General features: G+C 33.1%; 1 long non-coding RNA gene across 2 annotated transcripts in view; it reads left to right on the top strand.

The window, feature by feature from the left end:
* LOC105093636 (uncharacterized) overlaps positions 1-22,964 on the top strand; it is a 697,614-nt gene that overhangs the window by 666,008 nt on the left and 8,642 nt on the right. Inside the window, exon 19 of one of the 2 annotated variants that reach the window (XR_010377608.1) lies at positions 16,425-16,503. The exons of the other annotated variant lie outside the window; for it this stretch is intronic. This is a non-coding gene — a long non-coding RNA (uncharacterized LOC105093636). The remainder of the gene's footprint in view (positions 1-16,424; positions 16,504-22,964) is intronic. 2 annotated transcript variants of the gene reach the window in all.

Genomic DNA, 22,964 nt, shown 5'->3' on the forward strand with positions numbered 1-22,964 from the left:
CTAATGAAACGGAGACAGGTGACTAACATGAAAGACTGCAAAAATAATGATCATAAAGATGCTCACTGAACTCAGAAGAAAATGTATGAACAAACTTAAGAATTTGAACAAAAAGATAGGAAATATAACAGAGTATCAAACAGAAGTCACAGAGATGAAGAAGACATTACACTGAACAATACACTAAAAGGATTCAACAGCACACTAGGTAAATAAAAGAAAGGATGAGCAAACTCAAAGAAAATGCACTGGAATTCACATAAAGCAGAAAAAAAAAAGAAAAAGAGAAGAGAAAGAGTGAAGATAGCTTAAGGGACGTAGGAACAGCCATCAGATGGACTAACATTTGCATTTTAGGTGTCCCAGAAGAAAATAAAGGGACAGAAAACTCATTCAAAGTAATAATGGCTAAAAAAATTCCATAAGCAGAGGAAAGAAAGACATCTAGATTCAGGAAGCCCAGATATTCCTAAAAAGATAAGCCCAAAGAGACCCACAACAAGATATGTTGTAAATAAAGCTTCAAAACTTAAAAACAAGGAAAATCAAGAGAAGCACAAGAGAAAAAAAAAAAAGAAAAACAGGAGAAAAACAACTTGCTACATAAAAGGGAACTCACATAAGATTATGAGATCTTCCGCAGAAACTTTGGAGGTCAGAGGGAGTAGCACAATATATTCAAAATGAACCGCCAACCAGTAATACTCTCCTGAACAAAGTTGTCACCGAGAGTAGGAAAGTAAGAGGTTTTTAGACAAAGAGCTAATGGGCTTCTTACAAAAAATGTTAAAGGGATTTGTTTGTTGTTATTTATTAAAATATTTTTATTGTATAGTTAGTTGATTTAATATATTATACTAGTTTCAGATGTACAACATAGAGTATAATCTATAAAAAACTATTTAAAGTTATTACAAAATAATGAGTACATTTCCCTGTGCAGTCCTTGTTACTTATGTATTTTATGCATAGTAGTTTGTGTCTAATAATCCCATCCCCCTATCTTGCCCTCCATCCTTCTTCTCATACAAAAAAAATCAATAAGGAAACATTGGACATAAATGGCACATTCCCAGATAGACTAAACAGACATATACAGAAAATTCCATCCCAAATCAACATAATACATATTCTTCTCACACCAAAGCCACAAAAAATATCTTAACAAATTTAAGATTGTAATTATATCAACCATCTTTTCTAAACACAATGGTATGAAACTAGAAATTAATTTCAAGAAGAAAACTGAAAATTCACATATAAATAGAGATTAAACAACTTGCTAGTGATTATAATAGGTCAATAAAAATCAAGAGTGAAATAAAAATGACTTGAGAAAAATGAAAATGGAAATACAGCATATCAAAACTTATGGGATGTAGCAAAAGCAGTTATTAAAAAGGAAGTTCATAGTGATAAGTGTCTATATTAAGTAACAACAAAGAACTCAAATAAGTACCTAAACTTATATCTCAGGAATTAGAAAAATAAAAATTTAACCAAAAGTTAGTAAAAGAAGAAAATAACACAGTCAGTGCAGAAATGAATAGAGGCAAAAAGCTAGAAAATATTAGTGAAATAAAGAGTTATTTTTGTGAAAAAATAAACAAAATCAGCAAACCACTCACTAGACTTGCCAAGAAAAAAAAAGAATTCAAATAAATAAAATTAGAGATGAAAGAAAAGATGTTACAACTGATACTACAGAATTACAATCATGAGACACTCTTATAAAACAATTATACAGCAAAAAATTGGACAACCTTGAAGAAACAGATACACTCCTAGAAACATAAAACCTATGAAAACATTAAGAAATAGAAAATCTGAACACAACTGTTTACCAGGTAAGGAGACTGAATCAGTAATAAAAAAATCTCCCATCAATAAAAGACTAGGACCAGAAGCCTTCAGTGGTGAATTCTACCAAACATTAAAAAAAAAAAATACCAATGCTATTCAAATTATTTCAAAAAATTAAAGACAAGGTAACTCATCGTAACTCATTTTAGCAGTCCAGCATTACCCTGATGCCAAAACCAGACAAGGATGACACAAGAAAAGAAAATGATAGGCCCAAATCCTTGATGAATACAGATGCAAAATCAACAAGATATTAGCAACCCAAATTCAAATGTATTAAAGGGATCATACGCTATGATCAAGTGGAATTTATTTCAGTGATGCAAGGATGATTCATTATCTGCAAAATCAATGTGATACACGATATTAACAAAATGAAAAAAAATCCTATCACCTCAATAAATGCAAAAAAAGCATCTGACAAAATTCAACATCCATTTGTGATTAAAACTCTTAAAGTGAGTGTAGAGAAAACTATCTTAACATAATAAAGGACATATATGATAACTTCACAGCTAACTTCATACTCAATGGTGGAAATCTGAAAGCTTTTCCCCTAGGGTCAGGGACAAGACAAGGATGGCCACTCTCACAATGTTTATTCAACACAGTATTAGAAGTCCCAGCAACACCAATGAGACCAAAAGAAAAATTGAAAACAATCAAACAGGAAAAGATATAAAACTACGACTATTCTTAGATGACATGGTATTATATATGCAGAAAACTCTAAAGATTCCACCAAGAAAGCTATTAGAACTAATACACAAATTCAATAAAGATTCAGGATACAAATCAATATACAGGGATCCTGTTAATATACAAGTAACAGAAAGAGAAATTAAGAAAAAAATCTTATTTACAATTGCATCAAAAAGAATAAAATAATGTAGCTAAGGAGGTAAAAGACCTGTGCTCTGAAAACTGTAAGACACTGATAAAAGAAACTAAATAAGACAAAAATAAATGGAAATATATTCTTTGCTCATAAATTGGAAGAATTAGTATTGTTAACATGTCCACACTATTCAAAACAATCTACAGGTTTAATGCAATCCCTATCAAAATTCCAAAGTCATTTTTCACAAATTATAACAAACAATCCTAAAAGCTGTATAAAACCACAGAAGACCTGAATAGGCAGGGTAATCTGGAGAAAGAAGAACAAAGCTGAAGATACCATGCTTCTTGATTTATAACTACAAAACAAAGTTATAGTAATGAAAATAGTATGATACTGGCATAAAAACAGACACACTTATCATGTGAACAGAATCAAGTATCCAGAAGAAAACCCAAACAAATATGGACAATTTAAAATAAAGAACCCAAGCATGTACAATGGGGAAATGATAGTCTCTTTAGTAAATAGTGCTAGAAAACTAGAAAGCCACATGCAGAATGGTAAATCTGTACTACTCTCTTACACTATATATAAAAATCAATTCTAACTGGATTAAAACTTAAACATAAGACATAAAGTAAAACTGCTTGCTGGAAGAAAACCTAGGTTTCTTGACACTGGTCTTAGCAATGATTTTTTTTTTTCATTTTAAATCAAAAGCAGAGATAACAAAATAAAATAATGGGACTGTAACTGAATATAAAGTTTCTGCACAGCAAAGAAATCCAGCAAGAAAACTAAGAGACAACATACAGGATAAGAGAAAACATTTGCAAATCATATATCTGATAAGGAGCTAATATTTAAAATATATTAGGAACTAATAAAACTCAATACCAAAAAAAATCAATCAATGCAATTAAAAATGAGCAGAAGTTCTGAGTATGCACATTTTTGTATTGAAGACATACAAGATGAGCAACAGGTATATGAAAATGTCCTCATTATTACTAATAATCAAGGAAATGCAAATCAAAACCAGTGTGCAATATCACCTGTTAGAACTGTTATCAAAAAGGCAACAAGCATCAAGTGTTGGCAAGGATGTTGTGAAAAGGGAACCTTTAGATACCGTTAGTGGGAACGTAAATTGGTTGAGACCCTAAGGAAAACAGTATGGAAGTTCCTCAAAATTTTAAAATTAGACTTACCTTATGATGCAACAACTCCATGTCTTTGTATTTATCCAAAGGAAATGAAAACACTAACTAAAAAGAACACCAACTATGGGCATCACAGCATTGTTTACAATAGTCAAGATAAGGAAACAAACCTAATGTCCATTGATAAACAAACAGATAAAGAAATAAGGTAATACATAAAATGGAATATTATTCAGCCATTAAAAATAATGAAATCTTGCCACACGTGACTAATGGATAATTCTTGAAGGAATTAAATTAAGTGAAATAAGTCAGACAGACGAAGTAAATACAGTATGACCTTGTTTATATGTAGAATCTAAAAAAAACCAATAAAACAAACAATAAACAAAGACTAAACTCATAGATACAGAGACAGATTGGTGATTGTCAGAGGTGGGGGATGGGCAAAATGGGGAAAGGTGGAAAAATCTCTAGCTTCCAGTTATAAAATAAGTCATGAAGATGTAAGATATATCATGATTAATATAGTCAGTATTGTAATGTATATTGGAAAGTTGCTAAGACAGTAGATCTTAAAAGTTTTCATTGCAGGAATGAAAAAATTATAACTGTTGGGAGATGGATGTTAACTGGACTTATTGTGGTGATCATTTCACCATGTATACAAATATCAAATAATTAAGTTTTACATCTAAAACTAACATAATGTAATATGTGAATTATATCCCCATAACAATCCATTGTCTAACTTGTTAATTTCTATTTATTTTTTTTGAGTTATAGTCATTTTACAATGTGTCAAATTCCAGTGTAGAGCATAATTTTTCAGTTATACATGAACATACATACATTCATTGTCACATTATTTTTTTTTTTTTTTGCTGTGATCTACCACAAGATCTTGTATATATTTCCCTGTGCTATACAGTATAATCTTGTTTATTCTATATGTGCCTGACAGTATCTACAAATTTTGAAATCCCAATCTGTCCCTTCCCACCCACCGCCCCCTTGGCAACCACAAGTTTGTATTCTGTGTCTATGAGTCTGTTTCTGTTTTGTATTTATGTTCTTTTTTCTTTTTTAAATTCCACATATGAGTGATCCCATATGGTATTTTTCTTTCTCTTTCTGGCTTACTTCACTTAGAATGACATTCTCCAGGAACATCCATGTTGCTGCAAATGGCGTTATGTTGTCATTTTTATGGCTGAATAGTATTCCACTGTACAAATGTACCACATCTTCTTTATCCAGTCATCTGTTGATGGACATTTAGGCTGTCTCCATGTCTTGGCTATTGTAAATAGTGCTGCTATGAACACTGGGGTGCAGGTGTCTTTTTGAAGTAGGATTCCTTCTGGATATATGCCCAGGAGCAGGATGACTGGGTCCTGTGGTAAGTCTATTTCTAGTCTTTTGAGGAATCTCCATACTGTTTTCCACAGTGGCTGCACCAAACTGCATTCCCACCAGCAGTGTAGGAGGGTTCCCCTTTCTCCACAGCCTCCCCAGCATTTGTCATTTGTGGACTTTTGAATGATGGCCATTCTGGCTGGTGTGAGGTGATAACCTCATTGTAGTTTTGATTTGCATTTCTCTGATAGTTAGCGATATAGAGCATTTTTTTCTTGTGCCTATTGATCATTTGTATGTCTTCCTTGGAGAATTGCTTGTTTAGGTCTTCTGCACATTTTTGGATTGGGTTGTTTGTTTCTTTCTTATTAAGTCATATGAGCTGCTTATATTTTCTGGAGATCAAGCCTTTGTCGGTTTCATCATTTGCAAAAATTTTTTCCCATTCCATAGGTTGCTGTTTTGTTTTACTTATGGTTTCCTTTCCTATGCAGAAGCTTGTAAATTTAGTTAGGTCCCATTTGTCTGTTCTTGCTTTTATTTCTATTGTTTGGGTAGACTGCCCTAGGAGAACATTTTTGAGATGTATGTCAGATAATGTTTTGCCTATGTTTTCTTCTGGGAGGTTTATTGTATCTTGTCTTATGTTTAAGTCTTTGATCCATATTGAGTTTATTTTTGTGTATGGTGTAAGGGAGTGTTCTAGCTTCATTAATTTACATGCTTCTGTCCAGTTTTCCCAACACCATTTGCTGAAGAGATTGTCTTTATTCCATTGTATATTCTTGCCTCCTTTGTCAAAGTTTAGTTGACCAAAAGTTTGTGAGTTCATTTCTGGGCTCTCTATTCTGTTCCATTGGTCTATATGTCTGTTTTTTATACCAATACCATGCTGTCTTGATTACTGTAGCTCTATAATATTGTCTGAAGTCTGGGAGAGTTATTCCTCCAACCTCTTTCTTTTTCTTCAGTAATGCTTTGGCAATTCTAGGTCTTCTGTGATTCCATATATATTTTATTATGATCTGTTCTAGTTATGTGAAATAACTTGTTAATTTCTTGCTAACTACTTTGATAGTTCCCAGTAATAGAAAGTTAAAGCTATAGATTTTAGATTTAAGTAATGTTTGGAAACTGGAAATGTATCAGACAAAAACAATAATGTGTTAAATGTTCAACTGAGAAATGCAAATATTAGTATAGGAGATTGGGGAGATATGTTAACAATAGTTATAAAGAAGTTAGCATTTCAGAAATATCAATGGACTAAGAACTGGATCTTTGAAATGATAAACCAAATTGATAAACCCCGAGCCAGACTCATCAGGAAAATAGGGGCCAAGACAAAACAATCTAAATTTAAAAAGAAGTTAATATCAATACTATAGAAATACAAAGGATCCTAAGAGATTACTGTGAACAATTATATGACAATGAAATGGACAGAGAAAAATGGACAAATTCCTAGAAATGTACAATCTCCCAAGACTGAACCAGGAGGAACTTGAAAATATAAACAGACTAATTGCCATTAATGAAATTACCAGTAGTTTAAAAAACTACCAACAAACAACTGTCCAGGACCAGATGGCTTCATAGGTGAATTCTACCAACTATTTAGAGAAGAGTTAACAACTAGGTTTCTCAAAGTATCCCAAAAAATTGCAGAAGGAGTGTTTTCAAACTCATTCTATAAGACCAGCATTACCGTGATATCAAAACCAGACAAAGATATCACTAAAAAGAAAATCAGAAGCCAATATTACTAATGAAATTGATGTAAAAAGCCTCCACAAAATATTAGAAAACTGAATTTAACAATACATTGAAAGGATCACACACCATCAAGTGGGGTTTATTCCAGGAACACAAGAATGTTTTAGTATCCACATATCAATTTGATACACCACATTAATAAATTAAAGAATAAAAACCATAGTATTACACCAATAGATGCAGAAAAAGCTTTTAACAAAAATCAACATCCATTTATGATAAAAACTTTTCAGAAAGTGTGCATAAAGGAAACATACCTTAACATAATAAAGGCCATATATGACAAACCCCACAGCTAACATCATGTTCAATGATGAGAAGCTGAAAATGTTTCCTCTAAGAACAAGGATGCCCACTCCCACCACTTTTATTCAACGTAGTATGAACGTTGTAGGCACAGCAATCAGATAAGAAAAATAAAAGGAATCCAAACTAGAAAAGAAGTAAAACTGTTACTGTTGGCAGATGTTAACTAGACTTACTGTGATGATCATTTCATCATATATACAAATATCAACTCATTAAGCTGTACATCTGAAACTAGTGTAATTTCATGTGTCTGGGTATTTATCCAAAGAAAATAAAACTGCTAATTAGAAAATATCTATTCACCCCTGTGTTCATTGCAGCATTATTTATGGTAGCCAAGGTTTAACCTAAGTGTCCATCAACAGATAAATGGAGAAAGAAGATGAGGTATAGATATATAGAATGGAATATTACTCAGCCATAAGAATAAGTGAATTCTTGCCATTTGTGACAACCTGGATGGATCTAGAGTGAAAAAACTCAAAGAGAAAGACAAATACTGTTCGACTTTACTCCTATGTGGAGTCTAAAAAACAAATGAATAAATATAAGACATAAGTAGAGTTATAGATACAGAACACAAATAGGTGTTTTCCAGTGGGGAGGGAAGAAATAGATCAGGGAGGTTAAGAAGTACAAACTTCTGGTTGCAAAATAAATCAGTCTTATGAAGTGCATAGTGTGGGGAATGTAGTCACCAACTATGTAATATCTTTTTATGGTGACATATCATAACTAGACTTATTATAGTGATCAGTTGGAAATGTATAGAAATATCAAATTACTATGTTGTATAACAGGAACTAATATAGCACTGTAGGTCCATTATACTTGAAAAACACACACACAAACTCTTAGAAGAAAAATTGGTGGTCACAGCAGTGAGAGGGGTGGAGAGTGCAGTCCAGTTCATCACTCAGATTAATCTAAAAGCCCCATGTGGACAAAACATTCCTCACTTCTTCCTGTAGTATCTCTTACTCTCTTTATCAGTACATCATAGGAAGGTTTTCTGTTTAGCAGTGGTAGGAAAATAGACTTCTACTCTTAAGACTGAATCTACCTTAGCAGCTTGGATTCTGTATCGTTTCTAAGAGGGTGAGGGAATTGGATAAAGGCAGTTTAAAAAGCTACAAAATTCCAACTATAAGATAATTAAGTACTAGGGATGTAATGTACAACATGATAAACATAATTAACACTGCTCTATGTTATATATTAAAGTTGCTACTAGAAAATCCTAAGAATTCTTATCACAAGAGAAAACTTTTTCTATTTCTTTAATTCTGTATCTATATGAGATAACGGATATTCACTAAACTTATTTGATACTCACTTAATCACTTCATGACGTATATAAATCAAATCATTTTGCTGTATACTTTACTTATATACAGTTCTGGTTATCAATTATATCTCATTAAAACTGAAAGAAAATACAAAGTTAGCATTTGAGTTCAATCTTAAATAACGCATGGCCTAGAGCGGAAATAATCCAACTGGAGTATGATAACCTGTCAGACACTTTGTTGGATCTGGGATTTCAGAAGTGAGATCTATAGACAAGATTACTAACTACATTATCTATTTAGTCTAGTGTGGGACATATAGATAATGAGTAAACAAAGAACTTTTCTTTAGGAAAATACAAAGACTCCTTTCACAAGAAAGTGATCAGTTTAGCTGAATTATACATGCTGATGCCACCCTGAGGTGGGAGGGAGCCTGGTCAGGTTTCAGAGGAAAGAAGAGCTAGCCTGGCTGCTTCGTGGTGAGTGAGAGAGAGGGAGACTCGGCCAGGTTCTGAAGCTCACTGTAAGGGAAGGCAAAGACTTAGGACTTCTATACAGTGTGATGGGAAGCCAGAGAGTGGGGAATGAGATGATCTAACTTTCCATAAGAAGTTCTAGTATGTGGATAGAGAATTCTGTGGGGTTGCAAACATGAAGGCTGGTGAACTTGTTGAGAGGGTATTGGGTAAATGATTTTAGTGTAGACTAAAGAAATAATAGGATGAAAAGGTATTAATATCTTCACAGGATATTTGAGTTTGAACTGAAAGAATTCACTAATGGGTGGAGAAGTTAGTGGTGATTATATTTTTGGATAGAGAATCTGTATGGTTTGTGAGGACAAATGAATTCTCGAGTTTATCTTTAAACTTGCTGAGATCAGGATGCCTGTTATACATACATCTATGTGGAGATAGATATAAAACAGGCAGTTAAGTCAACTATGTAGATACAGAGGGGTGGGTGTAGCTCAGCAGTAGAATGTGTGCTAAGCATACACGAAGTCTTGGGTTTAATCCCCAGTACTTCCAGTTAAAAAACAACAACAACAACAACACTCAAAAAATAATAACCAACCAAACAAAAACAGATACAAATGGGAAATGATCAGAAGCTAGCTTCTATGCCTTATTTCATTTTGTCTTCGTAACAAACTTTTGAACGTGATATTATCAAATATACTAGATAGGAAATGGACATTAGGAATATTAAGTAATTGTTAAAAGTCCTGTAGCTTAAAAAGGTAAAATGTAAATTTGGATTCCAGTTTCTATGGCTTTAAAAGCTATTGTTTTCCCATTGCTTTGAGTGGGTAGTGCAGGGTGTGGCTGGAGGAAACTCCTATGGAAACATCAAAACAAATGAATAAATAATAAATATAAAAAACAGTTAACTAAAAGCCATGATATAGTCATTTGCATTTGAGGAATATGTTCAGTATGGTTAGAACATACAGGTGCTAAGAGAAAATAAATCTTTGTAAGAGGCAGGTAAGGAACAGATTACAATAGCCATGCTGAGTACTTTTTTCACCTCTGTGAAGTTTCCAAATTATTTAAATCAGGAAAAAAAGACATAGCTCAATTGGTGTTTTAAAAATATTACTCTGGCATTTTGTGGGAGGAATGACTAGAAGGATCTTAGACTGGAAACAGGAATTTTTCTGTTAGGAAGAGTGAGCATTTGATTTGCACCAGTATCGATGGGAAGGGATAGGCATACATATGTTTGTTAGATCATTCAGAAGTTAAAAATGTTCTATTCTTTCCAATGACTGCATTCCCAAAATGAAAAAGAATTATAAGCCAACATAATATAATTTTCTAGATGGAGGCACAAGATTAATGGTGAGGAATTTAAATGGAATAAATATACAGGCAAGGAGTTAATTTGAAGGTAAATTAATGAAAACAATTCAGTCATACTGGCTCACAATAAAATATTTTTACCCTTAGGAGAGCTAAGAATACCTTCTCAAGATAGCCAATTAAGTATTTAGTTCATTTAAATTAGTTAATTATGTGGTAAAGAAAACATCTATCTTAAGAGTAAATATTGTAGTCATCACTCAGGTTAATCTAAAAGCCCCACATGGGCAAAACATTATTCTCTTCTTCCTGTAGTAGCTCTTGCTCTCTTCATCAGTGTATCATAGGAAGGTTTTCTAGGTTCAGCAGTGGAAGGAAATAGACTTTCACTCTTAAGACTGCTATCCTGGAGCTTGGATTCTTTATCATTTCCAAAGTGGTCTCTGCTTTTCTAATTTCATCGGGAATTTTTTTCTTCATTTTGATATGGATGAGAAGCCTTTAATCTGTGTCTTGGTATTACTGACATTATGCAAATACAACATGATATGGTGAGACAATAGAACGCCACAGAAATCAACTATAATAACTCATCTTGCAGAGGGGTTGTTATGTATCACAAGTGTAGTTCTATGAAATTTCCAAAGGAGCTATATGGACCAACACAGAAATTCCTGCAACATTAAGTGCACATATTCATTCAAATATTTAAGATGTGATCTATAGTCCTGAGAGATTTAAAATTATCTTTCAAGGTAAATGCCAAAGAGGAAATGCTGTGTTTGAAATGGTGGAAAGAAGAGACGCCTGTTTTGACATCTGGTTAAACCAATAAAAGATTGAAGTTACTATCCTTACAAATTTAACTATTTAACATTGGGACAATTGATAAGATTTGAATATGGAAGATAGATTAGATATAGTATTGTATCAAAGTTAAATTTTGCTTCATTTCATAATACAATGAAGTAAGGGAGAATCTTTTTTGAGAGGAAAAACACTGAAATATTTACACATAAAGGGGGTAAATTGGGCATTAGGGCTTCAACATATGAATTTGGATCCAGGAGGACACAATTCAGTCAATAGCAGAATCTTGGTACAATAATTTTTTCCATTTATTTTTAAAAAATCTGATACATTTGATATATTTGAATTTTTATTAACTTTAAAAGTGTGGTTATATATATAATGTAAAATTTACCATTTAAAACATTATTAAGTGTACAGTAAAAATGCAATGGTGGGGAGGATATATATAGCTTAAGTGGCAGGGCACATTCTTGGCATGCACAAGGTCCTGAGTTCAATCCCCAGTACCTCCTCTAAAGATAAATAAATAAACCTAATTACCCCCCCAAATAAAAAAAAAACAACTAAAAATGTAACAAATGTAGGAGCACTTCAATATATAACAAAATGTTAACAGAAATAAAGGGAGAAAGTGACAGAACACAATAATAGCCAGGGACTTTAACACCCTATGTACATCAATGGACAGATCACCTGGCCAGAAAATCAGTAAGGAAACACAAGCATTAAATGTGTACTGCACCAGATAGACTTAATTGATATTTATAGAGCATTCCATCTGACAGCAGCAAAATACATAATCTTTTCAAGTGTTCATGGAACATTCTCCAGCATAGACCACATGCTGGGCCACAAAGCAAGCCTTAGCCTTAGTAAATTTAAGAAAATAGAAATCATATCAAGTATCTTTTCCGACCACAGTGCTCTGAGATTTGAAATCAACTACAGAAAAAAAAAACAAAACTGCCAAAAACACAAACGTGAAGGCTAAACAATATGCTACTAAACAACCAATGGCTCAGTGAAGAAATCAAAGAAGAAAAAAATACCTAGAGACAAATCAAAATGAAAACAATGGTCCAAAACCTATGGAATGCAGCAAAAACAGTTCTAAGAGGGAAGTTTATAGCAATACAAGCTTACCTCAGGGAAACAAGAAAAATCTCAAATAAACAACCTAACATTTCCCTAGCTGCTTTACGTATAAGAACAAACAAAACCCAAGGTTAGTATAAATAAAGAAATCATAAAGATTAGAGCAGAAGTAAAGGAAATAGAGACTAAAAAATTTTAAAGATCAATGAAACTCGAGCTGGTTATTTGAAAAAACCAAAATGGATAAACCTCTAGCCAGATTCATCAAGAGAAAAAGGGTGAGGGTCCAAATAAATAAAAATCACAAATGAAAATTTACAACGGACATCACAGATATACAAAGAATTTTAAGAGGCTACTATGGGCAACTATATGGCAATAAAATGGACACCCAGAAGAAATCAACAAATTCTTAGAAAGGTATGATGTCCCAAGACTGAACCAGGAAGAAATAGAAAATGAACTAACAGAACTAAAATTGAGTAAGTAATTTAAAAACTCCCCAACAGAAGTCCAGGACTAGATGGCTTCACAGGTGAATTCTACCACATATTTGGAGAAGAGTTAATACCTATCCTTCTGAAACTTTCCTAAAAATTACAGAGGAAGGAGCACTTCCAAACTCATTCTATGAGGACACCATCACCCTGATACCAAAACTAAATAAAGAGATCACAAAAAGAGAAAATTACAATATCACTTATGAATGTAGATGTAAAAATCCTCAGCAGACTACAAGCAAACTGACTCCAACAATACATTAAAAGGATCATAGACCATGATCAAGTGAGATTTATCCCAGGGATGTGAGGATTTGTCAGTATCCACAAATAAATCAGTGTGATATATCATATTAACAGATTGAGGATTAAAAACCATATGATCATCAATAGATGCAGAAAAAGCTTTTGATAAAATTCAACATCCATGTAGCTAAAAACTCTCCAGAAAGTGGACATAGGGGGAACATACCTCAACATAATAAAGGCCATATATGACAAACTCATGGATAACATCATACTTAATGGGGAAAAGCTGAAAGCATCTCCTCTAAGATCAGGAACAAGACAAAGGATGGCCACTCTCCCCACTTTTATTCAACATAGTTTGGTAAGTCCTAGCCATAGCAATCAGAATAAAAAGAAATAAAAGCAATCCAAATTGAGAATGAAGAAGTAAAACTGTCACTGTTTGCAGATGACATGATACTATACATAGAAAACCCTAAAGATGCTACCAGAAAACTACTAGAGTTCATCAGTGAATTTGGTTAAGTTGCAGGATACAAAATTAATATAAAGAAATCTGTTATATTTCTCTACACTAACCATAAACCACCAGAAATACAACTTAAGGAAACAACCCCATTTACCACTGCATCAAAATAAAATACCTAGGAATAAACCTACTAAGGAGGCAAAAGACCTGTACTTGAAAACTGTTGGACACTGATGAAAGAAACTGAAGATGACACAAACAGATGGAAAGATATACTGTGATCCTGGATTGGAAGAATCAATATTGTTAAAATGGCCATACTACCCAAGGAAATATACAGATTCAATGCAATCCCTGTAAAACTACTAATGGCATTTTTTCACAGAACTGGAACAAAATTTTTTTTTAATTTTAAAATTTATATGCAGACAGAAGACCCTGAATAGTCAAAACAATCTTGACAAAGAAGAATGGGGCTAGAAGAATCAGGTATCCTGACTTTGGACTATACTACAAAGCTTCATTAATCAAAACAATATGGTACTGGCACAAAAACAGACACACAGATCAGTGATACAGGATAGAATGTCCAGAAATAAACCCACACACTTATAGTCAATTAATCTGTGACAAAAGAGGCAAGAATATACAATGGAGAAAAGGCTACCTCTTCAATAAGTGGTGCTGGGAAAACTGGAAAGCTAGATGTAGAAGAATGAAATTAGAAAATTCTCTATCATATACAGAAAAACAGCCCAAAAAAACAAAAACAAAAAAACTCAAAATGAATTTAAGACCAAAATGTAAGACTGGTTAGTCTAAAACTCCCAGAGGAAAACATAGGCAGAACACTCTTTGACATAAATTGTTGCAATAAATTTTTTTGGATTTGTCTCCTAGAGTAATGGAAGTAAAAGCAAATATAAACAAACCAGTTTAAACCTCATTAAACTTAAAAGCTTTTGTATGGCAAAGGAAACAAACAAAATGAAAAGACAATATACAGACAACTACATTCTTGTTATCCAAAAAGCAATTACTTGAATATAATTTGAAAAGACCTAATGATTTTTCTACATAGTTGTACATTTTATGGTAAATAAAATACTACTTTTTATTTATCAATTTATTTAATAATTTAAATTATGCTTTACTTTTTCATGAGTTGTCATTCTGCCATTTAATTACAAAATGAGTAGTAAACATCACAGATATGAGCAAAAGCTATACTAATAGATGTGCTTATATTTTAAGTAATGTAGATGCTATGCATTAAAAAGACTATATTCAATATTCTGTATCATAATAAACTGCTTCATTTCTCATCATACAATATTTCAACAAAGTTATTCTTTTTATCACACAAAAAGGAAGCCATGTTGAAATATGGCTGTTGGGTGGGTGGTCATTTAGGTACCCTTAGTAAGGACTTCATTTTATCATGTAGTTTTCAAAATTCATATTCACGCCTTATAAAGTTATTTATCATGTGTGCAACTGTAGAAATGGGTTAGTATAAGAAGATCAAAGTAATATTATCTGAAATATTCAAATATACGAGTTTAAAGTTTTTCATTTGCCTTACATATCTGCCAACATCACCACTTATTTATGTGCCCAAATACTGAAATGCTAAATTTATATGTACTAGTTGCAGAAGTTTTAATGTTGGTGGTAGTTTATTGAAGAATTGTATTAAGTTGTTAGAGAAACTTCTTTTGTTCAACAACTAGAGATTTCAAGTCAACTAAACCAAAACATAATTTAAAAAAAATGAAATCAGAGCACACTAAAACCCACAGTAGATTCAAATTCTTAAAGGATATAACAGCATAAATTTCCTAATGTGACATCAACACTACAGTACTACCTCATGTCAATGAAAAATAGAGAAGTTTTAGCAGAGCATAGAGAAAATAAATGAGAAAAGAGACAAATGGAAGGAAAAACTGCAAGAAAATAATACATACAAGACATTCATTTTTGAAGCAGAGCTAAAATAATTTTTATTAAAAATGATATAAAAATTATCCTATCATTTATATGACCTTTAGTGTTCTTTAAAAAGCTTGCAAGAGAAAAAAATTAAAAAGAATTTTTATAATGAATGTTTTTATATTATATTATAATATTATATATATTATAATGAATGTTTCTTTAAGGAAAATGTATTTGCTATGATTGAAATTCCTATTTTTTTTTTTCTGCTTCCCTAATTTTCTTCTTGGTGACTGCTATTAATTCAGTTTTAGTTTGAAGCTGAAACTATCAAATGACTATGGTAACACAAATTACTAAAAAAAGCATTTACTGAAATTTTATTGGATTGCATTTTTTAAACAAAGTATATTCCTCTGTCTGAAAATATTTAATGGAAATAGGAGGGTTAGAAAAGTGGTCATTGTATATGCCAAATATGTGATTTTCTGGCTTTATGGAGCATTAAACTACCTTATATAAGAGTCATTAAACAGTAAGGTATTACTGTTGAAAATTCATTGAATGTTTTCAAATTTAATGTACAGTTAATAAAATAAGAATTTATAAAAATTTTCTATTAAAATAGAAAAGCTATATTGACTCAAATATTCTATTTGAAATTAAAGAATATTTCATGTTATTATAAAGTTTATATTTTATGAAGAGACAAATGCCATAGGGGAAGAATGGACAGTTATGAGTTTGAATATTGATTTTATCATTTAGTAGCCAGTTAACTTTAGATTTTGCCTAATCATTCTGTATATTATGGTTGGTTTGTTTTCATTTGGGTCCTGACTTACTTCACAGATTTTGGGTTAATACTAATGGTATAATTAATCTCCCCAAAACACCTAGTAATGTCTGACACCTTTAGTTAATATTTACATTTTTGTATTCACAGAAGCTCTTCTTACCCTCTACAGTCCTACTCATTTCATTGACTGATGCTGTCTATACTTTTGATTTAAAAAAAACTGATGGTAAGTCAGACATTTAGGAAATAATTACAGCATTTTGTGTGGACAGGATAATGGTAAAAGACTGGAAAATCTTATAAAATCTATGAAAGATTATATACTTGTATTGATTAGTAGGTTGATTTACTCTGAGTAAACTGAAATAAACCAAAACTGAAAACTATAAATATGTTATTAATAAGGCTCAGCTAGAATTTCTAGTAATAAACCCATGTTTAAATAAAAAGCCTTGTCCCCTACATCAAACAATGGCCAAAGAGGTCAGAGGAATTATATTAGGAAGATGCCTAGTAGCAAGCCCTGGACCCTCGTTCCCCAACAAACACACAATTTCAGTAACAATTCATGAACACATTCCCTTTGTGAGAAGTCAGAAATGAATTCAAAGTCTCTTACACCCCAGGAGAACACAAAGACAGACTCACTGAACAAGTAGGGAGATTCAAGATACCTGCTGACTAAAGACTGCCTCTAGTACAGTGCCATGTGATCAGGAAGAGACTCTATACCTCTCAGCTTCATTCAAGAAGAGAAGGCTTTGCTTATGCATCTAGCACCCCAACTTCTCCAAGGGAGATACACAGAAGTCTGGCTTCTGTCTTGGCCTTCTTGAAAGTCTAATGTTCCAGCACAAGATAGCTGCCCAGGGGAGTACAGAAATGGTGACTTGGGCTGGCAGACATCATTGTTCCCACTCCCTGCCCAGCACAGAGTGAACAGGCAAAAATGACACGCTCAGCTTCCTCCCTGGAGAGGGAAAGAGTTTATCTGTGCATCAGTATTGAAACTTCTCTGGGGCTGCCCAGAGAACTAAATTTTCTCTTACCACCTTTGAAGCTCATTCAAGTTCAGCACTGAGACAAGGAGAGGTGCCAGTCTATGAAGACTACAAGAAGTGACTGCTTTGTCCAATGCACAAACATCAAAAAGAGAGTCAAGAAAAATAAAGAATCAGGCAAAGATATCCCAAAGGAACAAGATAAATTTTGAGAAACTGACTCTAATGAAACAGAGTTATATGATTTACCTAATAGAGAATTTTAAAATGACTCTTGTAAAGATGCTCACCTAAGTCAAGAGAACAATCTATGTACAAAGTGAAAATTCCACAAAGAGACAGAAAATATTAAAAAAAAAAATACTAAACAAATCATGGTAACTGAAAATTTGATTATAAATTTTAAAATAATATTAGATCAAACAGAACAAAGGATCAGTGAACTCAAAGTCAAATCAGGAGAAATAATTCAATCAGGAAAGAAAAATGATTTTTTAAAAATGTGAATATATTTTATGGGACTTAAGGGATATCTTAAGTGAAATAATATATGAATTATAGGAATTTGAGAAGGAGAGGAAAGGACCAGAAAGCTTATTCCAAAAAAATGGCTGAAAACTTCCCAAATCTGGGTATGGAAATTAACATATAGATACAAATAGCTAGCTGAAATGTAATCAAATAATAAAAACCCAAAGAAATTATCAAGTCAAAGACAGAGAATTTTGTAAACAAAAAGAGGACAGCAACTTGTCACATACAAGGGGATCTCCATAACATCATGGAAATAATTTTTAGCAGAAATTTTGCAAGCCAAAAGTGAATGGGTGATATATTCAAAGGCTGAAAGGAAAAGAATGCCAACCAAAAATACAGTATCTAGCAAAACTGTCCTTCCAAAATAAAGGAGTGATAAAGACTTTCCCATACAAACAAAAACTGAAGGAGTTCATAACCACTAGACCAGCCCAATACAAAATATTACAGAATATTACATTACTGAAATGGTGGTGGGTAGATAACTTAATCCTAGTATAAAAGTATTAAAAATAACTATAACTAAAATGTTAAAGATACACAACATAAATAGATGTTAATTGTGACAACACCTAAAATGTGGATAGATGAGACATTAACAGAGTTTTTGTATGGAATTGAACTTAAGTTTGTTATCAGCTTAAAATAAATGAAATATCCTATAACAACAATGTAAGTCCCAAGGTAACCATACACACATAAAATAGCTACAGAAGTTACACAAAAGAAAAAGAAAAGAATCAAAGCATATCAATAGCAAAAAAAAAAAAAAAAGGAAAAGAACCCCCCTCCAAAAAAAAAGAACTAAAAAAATCATGAGAAAAAAACAAGGTGACAATAAATTTTTTCTATAAATTATTACTTTAGATGAAAATATAGACTATATACCCCACTGAAAAGACATAGTGAGGGTAATCAAGATGTGGAATAAGAGGGTGTGGAACTCACCTCCCCCGACAAACACATCAAAAATAATCTACATGTGGAACAATCCTCACTGGAAACTAATGAAGCTGGCAGAAAGACTCCTGTATGACCGAGACGGTAAAAAAGATACACACATAATTGGGTAGGAAGGGAAGAAAAGTGATCAGGTCAGACCTATGCTCCTGGGAGGGGACTCAGAGGAAAATGAAGATTGAACTGGCAGACACTTACCCAGGGGAGTTAGTGGATTAAGCCATAGACTGGGCATCCCAGTTCTGGGGTCCTACATGGAGGAGACAAGCCCCTTGGCTAGTTGAAGAAATTATGGGACAGACAGAAAGACTGAAGAAGCTTGGATTCTACTCATGAGGAACTATACATGCAGAGAAATCATATGGGCCCTGCCTCATGTGCAGAGTGGTGCTAGAGCAAGATGGGAGTAGTGAAAGCTGGGGACAGTGATCAGCTATGAGACACAAAGGGATATATTGTTCCTTAAACATTTCAGAGAGGTGTGCTCTAGAGGCTGACAGGTTTCCATGACTACCTCACAGTATGCCTCAGCCTAGTACACCCAACTCAAACCAAGAAAATGCTCCAGTCCTACTCAGATCATACCATACAGTATGGCACTGGACATGTGACGGCCAGGACCAGCTCGACTATGGGCTGCATTTGAGCAGAGCTGAAGACACCTACACAAGCAGTGCATCAGACCTCTGAATGCATACAGGCTCTTCTTGCTTCAGCACTCCCCTCTACTGAGGCAAAGATCCTGGTACAGGGAGAGGAAAAATCCTACACTTAAAGGAAACAGAGCTAGCCCAAGTCCAATGCTCAGTGCTCTGTTAGCAACTTGGGATCAGATCCTATCCCTGAGGAGGTAATGACAGTCACTAACCAGAGACATAGTCCCACTTCACACCATTGCCAGTTTCTAACCACTCCACCTCCAACCCCACCCACTACCAAGGTGAGAGTTGCCAGCACATCCTGAGCAAAGACTTAACTGGCATCTGTACCAAATCCAGCCCTTCCACCAAAAGCACTGGGCAGTCTGCATAGGGATGCACTCACCTTGAAGGGGATGAAAACCCCTTCAAGACCATAATAAGTAACCATTTCACATAAATTCATAAAGGCAGAGAAAGTTAAGATGAAAAGGCAAAGTAACTACTCTCAATTGAAAGAGCAAGAAAAAAAAAACCCTGAAAAACTATGAAACAGAAATAAATAATTACCAATAAAGAACTCAAAATGTGGTAATAAAAATGTTAACTGAATTAGTAAAAAGAATTGATCTAAACACTGAATATTTTTCAAAGAACCAGGAAATATAAATAAACCATAAAAACAATTTCATAGCTGAAACACACTAGAAGGAATGAAAAGGAGATTAAGTGATACAGCAGAACACATAAGTGGTTTGAAAGACAGAATAACAGAAATCAACCAATCAGAACAGGAGAAAGAAAATGAAATTTACAAAATGAAAGCAATCTAAGAGATCTTTAGAACAACATTAGGCATTATAACATTCACAATATAGAGGTTCCAGAAGAAGAAGAGGGACAGGATCATAAATGTAGTTGAAGAAATTATGCATGAAAACATCCCAATGCAGAAGAAGGAAACATATCCAAGCACAGAAAGAATAGAGGGTCCCAAACAAGATGACCCCAAAGAGATCCACACACCAAGGTATCTCATGATTAAAATGGCAAAAGATAAAGAGAGAATTCTAAAGGCAGCAAGAGAAAAACAAAGAACCACATACAAGGCAATCCCCATAAGGCTATCATCTCTGCAGAAATTTTGCAAGCCTGAAGAGAGTGACACGATATATTCAAAGTCCCAAAGAAAGGGAAAAACTTAGAACTTAGGATACTCCACCCAGCAACATTATTATTTAGAACAGAGAGTGAAAAAATTTCTCAGGCAAGCAAAAACTAAAAGAATTTATCAATACTAAACCTACTCTAAAAGAAATGTTGAAGGGTTTCTCTAAATGGAAAAGTAGTAAGAATCTATAGGAAAAGAAAAATCCCAATTAAAAAGGCAAATATATAGTAAGAATTGAAGATATGTAGATTAAAAGAATAAAAGCAACTCTAACTACAGTAAACAGTTAAGAGATGAGCATGAAAGATGTAAAATATGAAGACAAAACCCCAAAACGTGCGGGAAGGTAGTAAAGAATGTAGATATCTTACGATGTATTTGAGCTTAAATTACTACTAGTTTTAAACATTATGGGTCAACATACATGAATCCATTGAACCACAAATCAAAAACCTATAGCTATACAAAAAACAAAATGAAAGAATCACAAGTGTACTACTAAGGAGATCATCAAACCTAAAGGGAAGAAAAAAAGAAAGAAATGAAAAGGGAAAACTGAAAACAAGTAATAAAAATGGCAATTACTTTCAATGTCAGTGGACTAAATGCTCTGATCAGAAGACATAGGGTGACTAAATGGATTAAAAAAATCCAAGACCCTTCAATATACTGCCTGCAGAAGACTCACCTCAGAGCTAGACCCACAGAGACTGAAAGTGAGGGGATGGATAGATACCTCCTGCAAATGAAAATGACAAGAAAGTGGGGAGAGCAATACTCCTACCAGACAAAATAGACTGTAAAGTGAAAACTACAACAAGAGACAAAAAAAGGCATTATATAATGATAAAAGAATCAATACAAGGAGAGGATATATTACATTCATTAACATATACAAATCCAATACAGAAGCACCTAAATATATGAAGCAAATACTAACAGACGTATAAGGAGGACTTGACAATAATACAGTAACAGTAGACTTGAATGCCCCACTGATATAAATGGACAGATTATCCAGACATAAAATCAGTAAGGTGACAGTGGTCCTAAATGATACAATAGACCAGTTGGATTTAATAAGTATCTAGAGGACATTGTACCCCAAAACAGAAGAATACACATTTTTCAAGTGCACATGGAATGTTCTACAGGATGGATCACATGCTAGGCCATAAAACAAATCTCAACAAATTTAAAAGGACAGATATTATAGCAAGCATTTTTTTTTTCTGACCACAACAATATGAAACTAGATTTCAACTATAGAACTCTAAGAAAAAATGAGAAAAGATCAAATACTTGAAGACTAAACAACATACTTTTGAAAACTCAATGTATGAGTATAGAAATCATATTTGAAATAAGAAAATACCTGTAGATAAATTAAAGTGAAAACACAGCATTCTAAAGTCTAAGGGATGCAGCCCAGAAGTGGCTCTAAGATGAAAGTTCATAGCGATACAGGCCTTCCTCAGAAAACAAGAAAAATCTCAAACAACCTAACTTACCTTCTAAAATAATTAGAAAAAGAACAAAGCCCAAAGTCAGCAGAATAAAGAGAATAACAAAGATCAGAAAAGAAATAGGGAAAAAAAATTAGAAAAGAAATAAAACCAAGAGCATGTTTTTGAAAAGATTAACAAAATTGATAAGCCTTTAGCCAGACATATCAGAAGAAAAGAGAGAAGACTCAAAAACAAAAACAAAATAAGGCATAAGAGGAGAAATAACAACTGATACCACAGAAATACAAATAAATCATAAGAGAAAACTATGAACAATTACATGCCAACAAATTAGACAACCTAGAAGAAATGGACAGATTTCTAGAAACATACAACCTGCCAAGACTGAATCAAGAAGGGACAATTTGAACAGACCAATCACTAGTAGTGAAATTGAATATGTAATTTAAAAACTCCCAGCACACAAAAGTCCAGGACTAGATGGCTTCACAGGGGAATACTACCAAATATATAAAGAAAAATGAATATCTATTCTTGTAAAACAATTTCAAAAAAATTGAAGCAGATAGAAACATCTCCAGTTCCTACCAGGAGACCACTGTTATCCTGATGCCAAAACCAGACAAAGATACTACAAAAAAGAAAATTATAAATATAGGAGAAAAAATTCTCAACAAAATACTAGTAAACTGCATCCAACAATATATTAAAAAGTTCATACACTATCAAGTTGGATTTATTCCAGGGTCATAAGGATGGCTCACCATTCATAAATCAATTTGTACGATACACCACATTAACAAAAGGAAGAATAAAAATCACACAACCATCTCAACAGATGCAGAAAAACATTTGACAAAATTTATCATCCATTCATGATAGAAACTCTAATCAAAGTGAGTCTAGAGGGA

This window comes from Camelus dromedarius, chromosome 1 (genome assembly GCF_036321535.1).
Source record: "Camelus dromedarius isolate mCamDro1 chromosome 1, mCamDro1.pat, whole genome shotgun sequence".
NCBI classification, from domain to species: Eukaryota; Metazoa; Chordata; class Mammalia; order Artiodactyla; family Camelidae; genus Camelus; species Camelus dromedarius.